We start from the raw sequence: 15415 nt of genomic DNA, 5'->3' as shown, positions 1-15415 counted from the left end.
GGAGTACTTGTGGCACCTTAGAGACTAACAAATTTATTAGAGCATAAGCTTTCGTGAGCTACAGCTCACTTCATCGGATGCATTTGGTGGAAAAAACAGAGGAGAGATTTATATACACACACACAGAGAACATGAAACAATGGGTTTATCATACACACTGTAAGGAGAGTGATCACTTAAGATAAGCCATCACCAGCAGCAGGGGGGGGGAAAGGAGGAAAACCTTTCATAGTGACAAGCAAGGTAGGCTAATTCCAGCAGTTAACAAGAATATCAGAAAAAGAAAAGGAGTACCCGTGGCACCTTAGAGACTAACAAATTTATTAGAGCATAAGCTTTCGTGAGCTACAGCTCACTTCATCGGATGCATTTGGTGGAAAAAGCAGAGGAGAGATTTATATACACACACACATGTGTATATAAATGTATACAAATGTGTACATAAATCTCTCCTCTGCTTTTTCCACCAAATGCATCCAATGAAGTGAGCTGTAGCTCACGAAAGCTTATGCTCTAATAAATTTGTTAGTCTCTAAGGTGCCACGGGTACTCCTTTTCTTTTTGCGAATACAGACTAACAGGCTGCTACTCTGAAAAGAATATCAGAGGAACAGTGGGGGGTGGGGTGGGAGGGAGAAATACCATGGGGAAATAGTTTTACTTTGTGTAATGACTCATCCATTCCCAGTCTCTATTCAAGCCTAAGTTAATTGTATCCAGTTTGCAAATTAATTCCAATTCAGCAGTCTCTCGTTGGAGTCTGTTTTTGAAGCTTTTTTGTTGAAGTATAGCCACTCTTAGGTCTGTGATCGAGTGACCAGAGAGATTGAAGTGTTCTCCAACTGGTTTTTGAATGTTATAATTCTTGACGTCTGATTTGTGTCCATTCATTCTTTTACGTAGAGACTGTCCAGTTTGGCCAATGTACATGGCAGAGGGGCATTGCTGGCACATGATGGCATATATCACATTGGTAGATGCACAGGTGAACGAGCCTCTGATAGTGTGGCTGATGTGATTAGGCCCTATGATGGTATCCCCTGAATAGATATGTGGACAGAGTTGGCAACGGGCTTTGTTGCAAGGATAGGTTCCTGGGTTAGTGGTTCTGTTGTGTGGTGTGTGGTTGCTGGTGAGTATTTGCTTCAGATTGGGGGGCTGTCTGTAAGCAAGGACTGGTCTGTCTCCCAAGATCTGTGAGATTGATGGGTCGTCCTTCAGGATAGGTTGTAGATCCTTGATGATGCGTTGGAGAGGTTTTAGTTGGGGGCTGAAGGTGATGGCTAGTGGCGTTCTGTTATTTTCTTTGTTGGGCCTGTCCTGTAGTAGGTGACTTCTGGGTACTCTTCTGGCTCTGTCAATCTGTTTCTTCACATCAGCAGGTGGATATTGTAGTTGTAGGAATGCATGATAGAGATCTTGTAGGTGTTTGTCTCTGTCTGAGGGGTTGGAGCAAATGCGGTTATATCGTAGTGCTTGGCTGTAGACAATGGATCGAGTGGTATGATCTGGATGAAAGCTAGAGGCATGTAGGTAGGAATAGCGGTCAGTAGGTTTCCGATATAGGGTGGTGTTTATGTGACCATCGCTTATTAGCACCGTAGTATCCAGGAAGTGGATCTCTTGTGTGGACTGGTCCAGGCTGAGGTTGATGGTGGGATGGAAATTGTTGAAATCATGGTGGAATTCCTCAAGAGCTTCTTTTCCATGGGTCCAGATGATGAAGATGTCATCAATGTAGCGCAAGTAGAGTAGGGGCATTAGGGGACGAGAGCTGAGGAAGCGTTGTTCTAAGTCAGCCATAAAAATGTTGGCATACTGTGGGGCCATGTGGGTACCCATCGCAGTGCCGCTGATTTGAAGGTATACATTGTCACCAAATGTGAAATAGTTATGGGTCAGGACAAAGTCACAAAGTTCAGCCACCAGGTTAGCCGTGACAGTATCGGGGATACTGTTCCTGATGGCTTGTAATCCATCTTTGTGTGGAATGTTTGTGTGGAATGGAGTCTTGAGCCACTATCACATTCTGGGGTACATCCAGAGCAGTCAGGGTGGTGTCACCACCCGCCCTGCAAACATGGGAGCCTCACAATGCTTTGCTGTTGTAGCCCCCAACCTGGGCTGCTCACAAAGAACCTGAAGGCCAGGTTGTGGTTCTACAGCCCCTGGACAGATCGGAATTAGAAGGCAGTGCAGTGCCTCCAGAAGAGATGGGGAAAGCCACTGCAATGCCTTTAGATTTGATATTTCATCACTGATAATATCCTACAGTTTTGTCTATTTCATACCTTTTAACCAAATGATTCCTTCAGCATACACAGAGGTCCTGGCAGATTGGAATGTGTACTGTTGCTGCAAATGTTTCGTCTGCTTGATCCATCAAACCCTTCTCATGCAATGGTGTGTTTGAGCAAGGGATGGAGAGTTGGACTCTGTGTCTGTATAAGAGAAAACAATCTCATCTGCTTTACTGAGAAGGCAAATGATGTACTGAAAATGTCTGGCTGTAGTACATCTTGTATAGCAGATAGCGATGGACTAAATTGGGGTATATAGCCAAAGCCAGGCATTGGAGGCACAATGCCTCCAACTCCACAGGAACAATGTGCTCTGGGGAACAGTCACAACACCATATTTAAGAGGAGGCAATGTAGGGTCCACTATGTGGCCAACCAATCCCACTGAAACAGTAGCCCAGTTTTAAAGGTCTTGGTAACTGTTATCAAAAGAGTGGACAAACTGCTGAGAACTAACACTGGGACAAAGACGTGATTCCTTAAAGAAATCAGAAAGGCAGCAAATAAATGTATTGGAAACCATAAAGACAGCGAGAGACAACTACTTACTCTGGGAGCTCTTGGGAAAAGCAGGGGTGGATCACTGAAGAACAGTAAACGAGTAGAGTGGTGGCAGAGTAGAATGGTCAAAAAGAACCCTCAGCTCCATAACATTTCCCTCGGTTTCTCTAACTATGTTCCAAAGGAATTTAGATAATCCACTAAGAGGATCTATTTGTCAGACATACCATATGGAATGCTTATTTTTCTACTAGTTATCAATCCACTTTTTAAATGACTGCTGGCCTAAGAGAAGAGCTCAAAGACACCCTGAATTTAGAAGGGTATGGTTTAGCTTTACCAGTGGAATCTTTGAGTCAGGCTAGCGAAAGAATGGGGTTAGCATCCTGCCTCACAGCTGCCAGCACTTGCAGTACACTGAACAGACCAGTCAGGAGCCATAGCAGCTGCCTGGCAAAGAAATAGAAATCCCAACAATGCAGAGCTCCTTGACATTGATCAATTTATACAACATTTACAGGGAAAACATTTCTGTAATTGAAAAGGGGCTTTTTATACAAAAACTCAGTAGGAAAAAATAGTCCTATCTTTTCAAACTGTCTTTTCTTTGTATATTTGCTTGAAAGTCTGTCACAATCATAGCTTGAATGCTGTCTAAACCATCCATGGGTATTTCAAATATTTCATAAGACAACAGCTGATTGAAACCAGATATTTACTCTAGTAGCCTAAGCCAAATACACACTGAAAATGATTTCTTACCAGTTCACCTATAATGTGATTCCCTAGCCATAGTATTTTATTCCCTCAGGAAAAGGTATACAGTACAGTGAACATTTATCTGGGAACATTAACAGAACAGTAGAAACTATAGGAAATAATTTAATGTGATTTCCAGTCCTTAGAAGGTTGTTGCTAGCTAAGTTATTGTGGACAGAGTCCTAACAACACTGAATTCCAGCGGCTATGATCTTCCAATAACCTGCAGCTTGCCATGTGTTTGAGGAGATAAAAGGTGGGCAAGGTAATATCTTGCATCAGACCAACTTCTGCTGGTGAAAGAGACAAGCTTTTCAGCTACACAGAGCTCTTCTTCAGGTCTGGAAAAGGTACTGCCACTACAACACTCAAACATGTAGTTGAGTTCTCAGCCTTTGTTCTTCATCATCTCCAGTTGCATCACCCCTTCCTGTATAGTTATCTTCACCATTCACTGCATATTTTGGCATAAACTATTTTTCCTAGAAAGAGTAGTTCTCAAACTGTGTTCCAGGAACCAATCTCTGCAGATAACTGGCAGTACCAAGAATACTGGACGGAAAGATGTGAACTGGAAGTTTGGGTCATCGCAATATGACCTCTCTGACACAGTGTGTTGCAGAATGGAAAGCAATGAAGAAACAGGGTGATCCGTGACTAATGAAAAAACACAAACATACAAGCCACCCATTTGTGCCAGTCTAGCTTATGTTTTTGTGTGTATAGAAGGGTATGTATACAAATACAGCAGGAAAACTAAATTGCATCCAGTACATACTAGATGGGGGACAAAAAAACTCTCTATCAGGATCATTTGAGATGAGTTTTTGAACACAAATTGCTGTCCTAGTCCAGGCCAGCCTTACCAATAGGATAAAAGAAAAGGCATATGGCTCATACTCATGTTGGATATAATTCGATAGGCATGATTTCACACCACATCTCTGTATTCTTCAAGGCTTGGTTACCATTTCTGTCTATGATAAATGGTCGCAAATATGGTGTATACAAGCTGTTGGCTGATACATTATTCACTCCCAAAGTACCTATTTCTCCTCTTCTAATGAGTCTGTCTTATTTTCTGACTTGTGATTAAATGATTTCATGGATTCAGGTATTCTGAAGCCCAGGATCATTTGGATGACCACAGTCAAAGGCCAGTCTTGCATCTGTAACTCACACAGATAGTCCCATTGATTTTATTTGCACTACGTGTATGAGTAAGGATTATTGATGTAAGGAAAGCAAGATACAGAACTATAGGAAAAAGAAACAAAACAGACATTCCAAAAAGTTAGAGTAAATCATGTAAAATAGAAAGTATAGTACACAAACTAATTGAGACAAAACACAGTCTCAAATATGCACTTGTTTTTCACAAAAGATTTTTACAAATGGTTGCAACTGCATCATCCAGGACCAGCTTTTCAAATTTCATCCATCCATGTGCACTTCTGAATATGTTTGCACATGCCTGTATGCTTGTGCAAAACGGTTTGGCTGTGCATTGGCATTAGAGCATGTGCAAGGGGGTGCATCTCAGAATGCATGCACGCACTTCTGAAAAATTTCTTTGTTGTGTTAACATCAAGAGCTAATGTAAAGAGTAACCAGAGGAAGCCATTTGTCCTGTACAACTTTTTATTCTTGCTTTGTAAAGTGCCTAGCACAACAGGATCCTGGCTGGGTCTCCTAGATAATATGATAATGTAAATAATAAATAATAGCAAGAAGTTTTATTGGTTCTACAGACCCAGTAGCTATGCTGCATGTTCTTGAACACCATCTACGGGTGCATTTACATCTATTAGCTATTTACATATGTACATAGAAAGCACTCCTATACCATATCCTTCCCATAATGGAAACTGAGTAATTTCAATCAACTATGTAATCCTTCAAATAATTAGGCAACTTTACGGCTCTTCCATTTTGTGTGGTTCCACTCTGAGTCCCTTCCTTCTCTAGCAATTTGCCTTTATTTTGTATATGGTGTTTCTCTCCTCCTATTCTGAATGCATTCAAGTACAATTTTAGCTGTTCCTTTGTTTTTTCACGACTGTGCCAGTTATCAACAGCATAATTAAGTTGCAAGTGTGATTGTCACAATATGTGTATGCTGGCTTTATCATCTTTGGCGCCTAAAAGTACTGCATATATGGTCTCTAATAAGTTAAAGGGGGATTCACAAAGGTATTGGCCCACCCTGGTTGCATGTTGGTGTATCATTTCAGCCGTATTTTGATCAGACGTAATGAAAACATATCTCCTATGTATTGCATTTCTTTTCGACACAAAGGATGGCATTCACAGGGGGGATTTGGGTGCCTAAGTCCAATGTTTAGGTGTCACTAGCATTCACAAAACCCTGCTCAGCGGCCACCTAACTCTGTGGGCACCTAAAGACCCTACAGGCTAGATTTACAAAAGGACTTAGGCGCCTAACTGCCACTTTAGGCATCTAAATCCCAGAATCAGGCCCCATTGGCATTCACAAAGCCTCTGTTCAGCTGTTGCCAAACCCTGTAGCCTGAGGCTCCTATACTCGCTCAACACATGTGTTGTTGCAGTAAAAGTTTCTGCCTCTGGGCATAATCACCTCAGCACCACTCTAGGTATCCAGACGTGTAAGACCAAGTGTGACACATGACCTGGGGAAAGATAGGGGTTCTTCCACCTAACTCACTGCAGCACCCAATCCAATAAGCATGCTCAGAGCTGGCCAACCAGATCAGGACCCTATCGGTAAGCTCACGCAAGCTGGAGCAGGCACAAGTGTCCTCATAATTTTTAGCCTAGTGGTTAGGGTACTCACTTGGGATGTGGGAGACCTTCAGTTCAAGTTCCCCCTCTGCCTGGAGGGAGTAGGGATTTGAACGGAGATCTGCCATCTCTCAGGTGAGTGCCCTAACCAGGGGACTGTTGTTTCATTCACAAAGGGCAAAGCTGAATGCAGGTTAAGTTGAACAAGGGAAACTCTATTCAGTTCTGTGCACTGCTCTGTCCATGCGGCTAAGTTGCTTCCAGCCTAACTTCTGCATTCCCTGTTCCACTGGTGTCCTGTCAATAACAGCTCCTCTGGGGAACACTAGCCCTCTGACTCCAGTTCCACTGATCATGATACAGCTTTTCTATTTCACAGAGGTATTAATACAAACATTAAAAATAAATAATTGATGCTCAGGCCCCCTTCAGCCAGAGGTTGCTAGCACATAGCCAAGTTGGAATCTCATCTTTATGACAGACTCAACTGACTAGTCTCTGAGATAGGGTTTAGTCTCCTCAACAGACAACCACATGGGATGACCTCTCTCTGTCTCCCTTTGACCAAGCCTAGCTCACTATCTCTCTATGAAGTCTTCTCCCTCCCTGTGGGGGAGGCCTCCAGCTGGTTCTCTGTCTCTCTGTTCTGATCTCTGTAGTCTTTCTCTGGGTCTTCTGTCTGCTGGCTCTTAAGTGACTCCTGTTCTTTTGGATCACTTGTCCATGTTGCATAATCACTTTGTATGCCCTAGGTGCTCCAGCATCCACTTCACAACTCCTTCGGTGCACTGCTTCCAGTGTCTCTCTCTAGTGGCTGGATCCTCACAGGAGTGCCCGTTTCCAAGGCCAGTAAGTCTTTGGCTGACCTGATGTATTCTAGTGCCTGCTTTCTCTGACTGTTGACCATTTCCTCTCAGCAGTGTTCCCATCCTGCTGGCTGTAACAAACCACCCCTCAGTCATCCCATCAGTGCCTGCACTGGACTGCTTTGGCACCCCTGTGATGGGGTATTCCAGTTTGCCAAAAATGCTAACAAGAGGGCCAAATTAGAAGAAACAGCCATGAGTAACTCTCTCTTAGCTGTTTCCACAACTGATTCCACTCTACCATTACTCTGTGGGTATGCTGGGGAGGAGGTGTGATGGTCAAACTCCATTTGTGTGCAAATTCTTTGAATTCTTCTGAGGCAAATTGGAGTCTGTTGTCAGTGCATGCCATGTCCGGAATGCCGTATCTCACAAAGTGGGCCTTCAGTTTACCAAAAACTGATTTGCTTCTTGTAGCGAGTAGGCCATTTGACCTCCCAAAAGTCTGAGCAGTCCATTTTAGATATATTATATATCAAAGGACACCTGCCATTAAGAAAGGTATCTCTGAGTCTTAGTTGAAAGCAGTAAAATATTATTAATAATATTCCTAACTGCCTGCAATATGCTTTCTTTAGACCAATTACTGTATTTCTCAGTAGACTGTATTTCCTTTCTACTTTACAGGTTTCAGAGTAGCAGCCGTGTTAGTGGTTCTGTTGTGTGGTGTGTGGTTGCTGGTGAGTATTTGCTTCAGATTGGGGGGCTGTCTGTAAGCAAGGACTGGTCTGTCTCCCAAGATCTGAGAGAGCGATGGCTCGTCCTTCAGGATAGGTTGTAGATCCTTGATGATGCGTTGGAGGGGTTTTAGTTGGGGGCTGAAGGTGATGGCTAGTGGCGTTCTGTTGTTTTCTTTGTTGGGCCTGTCCTGTAGTAGGTGACTTCTGGGTACTCTTCTGGCTCTGTCAATCTGTTTCTTCACTTCAGCAGGTGGGTACTGTAGTTGTAGGAATGCATGATAGAGATCTTGTAGGTGTTTGTCTCTGTCTGAGGGGTTGGAGCAAATGCGGTTATATCGTAGCGCTTGGCTGTAGACAATGGATCGAGTGGTATGATCTGGATGAAAGCTAGAGGCATGTAGGTAGGAATAGCGGTCAGTAGGTTTCCAATATAGGGTGGTGTTTATGTGACCATCGCTTATTAGCACCGTAGTGTCCAGGAAGTGGATCTCTTGTGTGGACTGGTCCAGGCTGAGGTTGATGGTGGGATGGAAATTGTTGAAATCATGGTGGAATTCCTCAAGAGCTTCTTTTCCTGAAGAGTTTCTTCCCTGAAAAAGCACAAGAACAAATCCGCACAGACACACCCCTGGAGCCAGGACCTGGGGTATTCTATCTGCTACCCAAGATCCATAAACCTGGAAATCCTGGACGCCCCATCATCTCAGGCATTGGCACCCTGACAGCAGGATTGTCTGGCTATGTAGACTCCCTCCTCAGGCCCTTCGTTACCAGCACTCCCAGCTATCTTCGAGACACCACCAATTTCCTGAGGAAACTACAGTCCATTGGTGATCTTCCTAAAAACACCATCCTAGCCACTATGGATGTAGAAGCCCTCTACACCAACATTCCACACAAAGATGGACTACAAGCCGTCAGGAACAGTATCCCCGATACTGTCACGGCTAACCTGGTGGCAGAACTTTGTGACTTTGTCCTGACCCATAACTATTTCACATTTGGTGACAATGTATACCTTCAAATCAGCGGGACTGCGATGGGTACCCGCATGGCCCCACAGTATGCCAACATTTTTATGGCTGACTTAGAACAACGCTTCCTCAGCTCTCGTCCCCTAATGCCCCTACTCTACTTGCGCTACATTGATGACATCTTCATCATCTGGACCCATGGAAAAGAAGCTCTTGAGGAATTCCACCATGATTTCAACAATTTCCATCCCACCATCAACCTCAGCCTGGACCAGTCCACACAAGAGATCCACTTCCTGGACACTACGGTGCTAATAAGCGATGGTCACATAAACACCACCCTATATCGGAAACCTACTGACCGCTATTCCTACCTACATGCCTCTAGCTTTCATCCAGATCATACCACTCGATCCATTGTCTACAGCCAAGCGCTACGATATAACCGCATTTGCTCCAACCCCTCAGACAGAGACAAACACCTACAAGATCTCTATCATGCATTCCTACAACTACAGTACCCACCTGCTGAAGTGAAGAAACAGATTGACAGAGCCAGAAGAGTACCCAGAAGTCACCTACTACAGGACAGGCCCAACAAAGAAAACAACAGAACGCCACTAGCCATCACCTTCAGCCCCCAACTAAAACCCCTCCAACGCATCATCAAGGATCTACAACCTATCCTGAAGGACGAGCCATCGCTCTCTCAGATCTTGGGAGACAGACCAGTCCTTGCTTACAGACAGCCCCCCAATCTGAAGCAAATACTCACCAGCAACCACACACCACACAACAGAACCACTAACCCAGGAACCTATCCTTGCAACAAAGCCCGTTGCCAACTCTGTCCACATATCTATTCAGGGGATACCATCATAGGGCCTAATCACATCAGCCACACTATCAGAGGCTCGTTCACCTGCGCATCTACCAATGTGATATATGCCATCATGTGCCAGCAATGCCCCTCTGCCATGTACATTGGCCAAACTGGACAGTCTCTACGTAAAAGAATGAATGGACACAAATCAGACGTCAAGAATTATAACATTCAAAAACCAGTTGGAGAACACTTCAATCTCTCTGGTCACTCGATCACAGACCTAAGAGTGGCTATACTTCAACAAAAAAGCTTCAAAAACAGACTCCAACGAGAGACTGCTGAATTGGAATTAATTTGCAAACTGGATACAATTAACTTAGGCTTGAATAGAGACTGGGAATGGATGAGTCATTACACAAAGTAAAACTATTTCCCCATGGTATTTCTCCCTCCCACCCCACCCCCCACTGTTCCTCTGATATTCTTGTTAACTGCTGGAATTAGCCTACCTGCTTGTCACCATGAAAGGTTTTCCTCCTTCCCCCCCCTGCTGTGGGTGATGGCTTATCTTAAGTGATCACTCTCCTTACAGTGTGTATGATAAACCCATTGTTTCATGTTCTCTGTGTGTGTGTATATAAATCTCTACTCTGTTTTTTCCACCAAATGCATCCGATGAAGTGAGCTGTAGCTCACGAAAGCTTATGCTCTAATAAATTTGTTAGTCTCTAAGGTGCCACAAGTACTCCTTTTCTTTCTACTTTATTTATATAAGGCCAAATGTTGTTGGGATCAGGCTACTCAAACAACCTTAACTCTGCCCCAGACCATCATCAATCTCCCGTTTCCCACCCAGCCTTCTCTAGTCCTGCTCTGTAAGATTTTATTAAAGTATTTTTCTGCATGAGTGTGTAAGTACATTTTCATACTGCTAAGAGCTTCAAGAAGTTTGCAGCCTGTCTGCCACATTCTATTTGAAAAAAAAAAAACTGTACTTCTAAAGTTTCCATCTGGAGTGTTGCAAGTACACAGCATTGGTTTTATAGATGTTTGTCTCTGATCCAAAAGGTATGTTTACATTGCAGCCAGAGGTTGAATGGCAGCGTATGTAGATGTACCCATACTACCTGAGATCTAGCTAATTTGCTAAAACTATTGATGCCGTGGGCTGCACAAGCCCACCTGACCCTCCTGGGTATTTACCCATTGGTACAGCCTGCGCTGAAGTCCATGACACCACAGCCTTACTTCCCTTTTTTAGTGCGCTAGCTACCTTACACAAGCTGCCATTCACCCCTGGCTGCAAAACAGATGTACCCTAAGTGTGGTCTTTAGCAGCCACACTAAACTGTGGTCTCACCTTTAATGTCCAGTCATTGAAGGATCTAGGCTAACATCTGCAGTTTGTGGCCTAATAATTTGAATCTGTAGATATGCTAACTATGGCTAATAACATTGATCTGATAGACGATGTTCACCTTTTGGAAGTAGTGGGAACTACTACAGCTTTAGAGAAGACAGGAATCCTTGGAGTTAGAGACATAAACACTGGTGCAGTTTGGTTTAAATTACACTGTAGTGTGTAAGATTCTGGTTTATTATTTATTACAATTATTACATTCAATATTATAAAGAAAAAAGTGCCTTTTACAGAAATATATACAGTATAGTACAGATATTAGATCAGCTGATTACTTGCCTCTGCCCCACATAACCTGCATCAAGTCAGTTAACTTTAAAATTACCCCATCTCTCTGAGCATATCAACCAGACATCCCCTCCCACCCCACCCCAAAAGCCTGATAGATCCCCATCTAATTAGGTGGCTGCGAGTCCTGAATGTCAACACATTCAGGTTATTTCAGACCAGAGACTGGTAGATCCCCATCTAATTAGATGGCTGCGGGTCCTGAATGTCAACACATTCAGGTTATTTCAGACCAGAGACTGTGAATTCCACAGTAAAAGGTCCTTCATGGAGAACCGCCCTGCCAGCTGTCTCCTTTCTTTTAGATCATGGTAGCTCTAGCTTGAGCACCTCCACTAAGGCTAACAATGTCAGTCTGGCTCAGAGAAAGAGGCAGTGTCTCAGGTAGTTTGGTTTTAGATCATTTGGGGCCTTTTGAGGATGAGGTAAATGAAGTAACTGAATCTGTGTGTTCTTATAAGAAAACTCTCTCTCTACATTTCTGGGTATACTAAGGATAGCAACATGGGGTCAGAGTTAAGGTTATTTGGGTGACCTAGCAACATGAAGGCATTACGTTTGTTCAGATGACCTTATCTGACCCTCTCCAGTGGCTGGTGTGTGTTTGTTGTAATTGAAACCTTAACTTGGATTTCCCAAGTTTCCTAAGCTTACCTTTTTCTTTTTAACTGAAATGTTCTTTGTAGGCATGTTCCACACCCAACAATTTTGGAGGGGCACTTGGGACTGTTTGTTCATTATGTGAGCTGAATTTCTCCTATTTAGGGGTTCATTGCATTGTACCCTCATTCTACAACTTCTGGGAATATATGGCTGTATATGGAAGGTTCACTTAGCTTTTTCTTCTAAGGTATATGTGGTTTAGATCCTGTCCATTTGGTGACTGATGAAGTTGCTGGGATAGGACCTGGGGTAAAATCCTTCATTCTCAAAGGTCACAGAAGGGAACCGGGGAGTTTGGGACTTAGCAAGGAGGTGATTAGGGGAGAGCCCTGTGTGGATACAAAATTTGTATTCGCATCTGATCCGTGATCCACAAAAATGGTCTGTGGCTAGCGGCAGCTATAAAGTGGATGTCGTCAGAATTGCAGGGCTTTAGATATAAAATCTGGCTCTGTATCCATTCGCAATCTGCAAAAATGGTCTGCAGATGCAGATATCTGCGATATAAAGCGGATATCCATGGATTTGCAGATCTCTAGATTAGGGTTCTCCAGTCCAGCATAAATGGGTGGGAATTTGAGAAAACTGAGCACCTAGGGAACATTGCCACAATCTGTAAAATTGAACAGTGTTATTTTATGGCTCCCTGACTCATTCTTGTCCCTAGCCTTGGGTGGACAACTAACCCTGTCACTGGCAATCAAGTCTTACCTCCTAAACTTCCCAGTTTCCTGTGCTCAGTTACCCTCTGTGAAAATCAGCAACTGTGTTTGTTGTGTTGTCTTTGCCCCTCTTCTATCACACCTGCAGAGTTGTACAATGTATTGCTTCATCCCAACAGCAGCACATTGGCTTGTCAGGCATAAACTGCAAGCTGTTGTGAAGCATTCTCTGGTACTTTTGAATGGAATCTAAACTAAATTGTGATAGAAAACAAAACCAATAGATTACCTACCTTGGGTGTTTTTGAGATGCATAAAACCTGATTTTCTAATGCACCTAATGATGCAGATATAGACATACAGTTTGTGTAGAGAAAATCTATGTTAATTATTATGCAGCTCATACTTCAGATTTGTTTTCCTTACCAGAATTTATCTTTGCTGAAATTTAAGTTTGCTGAAAGTGTGAGTGTGTGTGTGAGTGAGAAAGAGAGAGAGACTTATTACCAGTTTCAAAGGCTGTCTAACTGGTGACACCATTGCAGCAGTGGGGATTTCTCTTTTGAATTCCCCTTTTAGTATTGGCACTGACAGCAAACAGAGGGCATGATCACTTTGATTAATAAAATGTACATGACATTGCTTAGCAACCAGAGGTTGTTTCTCTGACTAACATTCTTGGGCAAGGCTCATGTGAACGTCACTTTGTATCACCGAGGAATGCAGGAGTCAGAATCTAATTTTCATGAGCTCAGAAGAGTAGGAAAGAAACGTTACTTACCTAAATGGTTTATTATGACTGTTCTAATGCAGCAGAGACATTTTAGCAAGCGCAGGTGACACAACAGAAAAGGTTGGAAAGACATCCATGTACAGATGGGGAGAGTGCAGCTGGGAACAGTGTGGAGAAACATCTGTTGCAAAAGTACTTGGTTTGCTATCATCTGTTTAGTTCTCCCCAAAAGGCTACTCAGTGTAACAAATGAATGACTACATATCATTTCAATGTGGCAAATACAAGAAGGACCTCTAAGGATACAGCTTTGACACTCTCCTGGAAAGCATGTGAAACATGGTCTCCTTGTCATTAGGCTGATGCAGTGTTAACTCCTGATAAACAGCCAAAGCCAAGCACAGCCTGGCTTTCACACTTTCTTCCACAGTGATGTTCACACACTTTTGACACTCTGACACTGACTATATATTAAAGAAGGCTATAAGGCTATGTATAGTATAAATTCACCCACCCCAAAACAGTTGTTAAAAACCAGCGCAAGTACACCACCAAGGCACTAGAAAAAGCCAGGAACCCCCTGTTGACACCCTCACTCAATCCCTGCAATTGACAGCCATAATTTCATTGTCTACACTTTACCCCACTCCCACCCCCAACTCGGGAGTCTCCTCCCTCTGCCTCCACCCTTAAGCCATCTTCTGGCACCAGTCCCCCGACTTCTTCCGCCTCCCACTTACAAGAGGGGGCAGGGAGAGTGAGAAACTTGGACCTGGAGTGTCTGATGAGCAGCGGCTTCTCCCTGCACTTGGCTACAGGGGAATGCTTGTCAGACTGACCTGAAGAGGTTGGTCACACTGGGACTCCAGCTAAGGAGACTGAAGTCTTCTCCCAGAGCCTGGGGGGGGGCGGGGGGGCACAATTGATCCAACTCTCCCCATCCTCCCTCTCCTTTTCATGGCTGTTTACCCCCCTTGATTTCCCTTGCTCCAGGGAGACTGGGGGTGGATGTAGGGGGCAAATAGGCATGTTGTGGGGCAGGAGAGCTGCTATCAGCCTACCTTAACAGTGTTCTTGTTTGCTTGTAGAATCAAAACAAAGTTATGACAGACACATACGTAAGTGCTGATAAATGCCTCAGCTACACTAGCAAACTGAGCCTTTGCTGGTAATGGCTGTGAGCAATGGGTCTGCTTAACCATGGCAGAAATGATGCAGCCCATGACAAGACTATTTTCAGCACCATTACGGGGAAGTGTGACTTAGATGTGGTGGTGCCAGATCATCCCTGCACACACAGCGAGGCCTGGACCAGTGAGAGAGAACACCGTTTTCTACAGTCAAGTGGTGAGACTGTAGAGTCCATATAAGGGGCAACGTGCCGGGCTTGGCAGTCAGGTAAAGGACATGTGACAGGCAAAATAGCAAATGCTACTGCCAGCCAAGGGAACTCAAAGATTAGAGTGTCTTATCAGCACAACTATTATTCACATATTAAATTCTCCAAATCAGAGCAATGAGAACACTGGGTCATGTGTTTCCTTGCCATGTAACTCATGTGTGGGGGTGATGGGAGAAGCAAATTAACGTAAACACTGGCTGCAGTGAAGCGATTCTTCTTCCATCCCACTTCGCTGGTAGGGATGCAGAGTGGGTAGGACACAAAAAAGCTAAGGATCTGCAGAGAATCCAACCCCCCCCAATCTCTGTGCTTCCCTTTGCCCCCCTCCTTCACAAAGGCAATTGCAGAGCATGCTATAGTCACAGTTGTAGGCTCATAAGCCATTTCGATGCCTCCTCTGTGATGTTGTGGATATCATCCAATTCATCTTTGCATCCATATTTGGGCACTGTGTTATGTGTTCGACGGTTTGGATGTTCTCACCACAGTTTCACAAAGGGGAGTCTTTGATTTTCCATTCGTGCATCAAGTAACTGCATCTTCCGTGGGTTGTTGGGATGCACTTAAGTGTGGTCCAA

This window comes from Dermochelys coriacea, chromosome 2 (assembly GCF_009764565.3).
Source record: "Dermochelys coriacea isolate rDerCor1 chromosome 2, rDerCor1.pri.v4, whole genome shotgun sequence".
Classification (NCBI taxonomy): Eukaryota; Metazoa; Chordata; order Testudines; family Dermochelyidae; genus Dermochelys; species Dermochelys coriacea.
Note: the sequence above shows the minus strand (reverse complement) of the source record.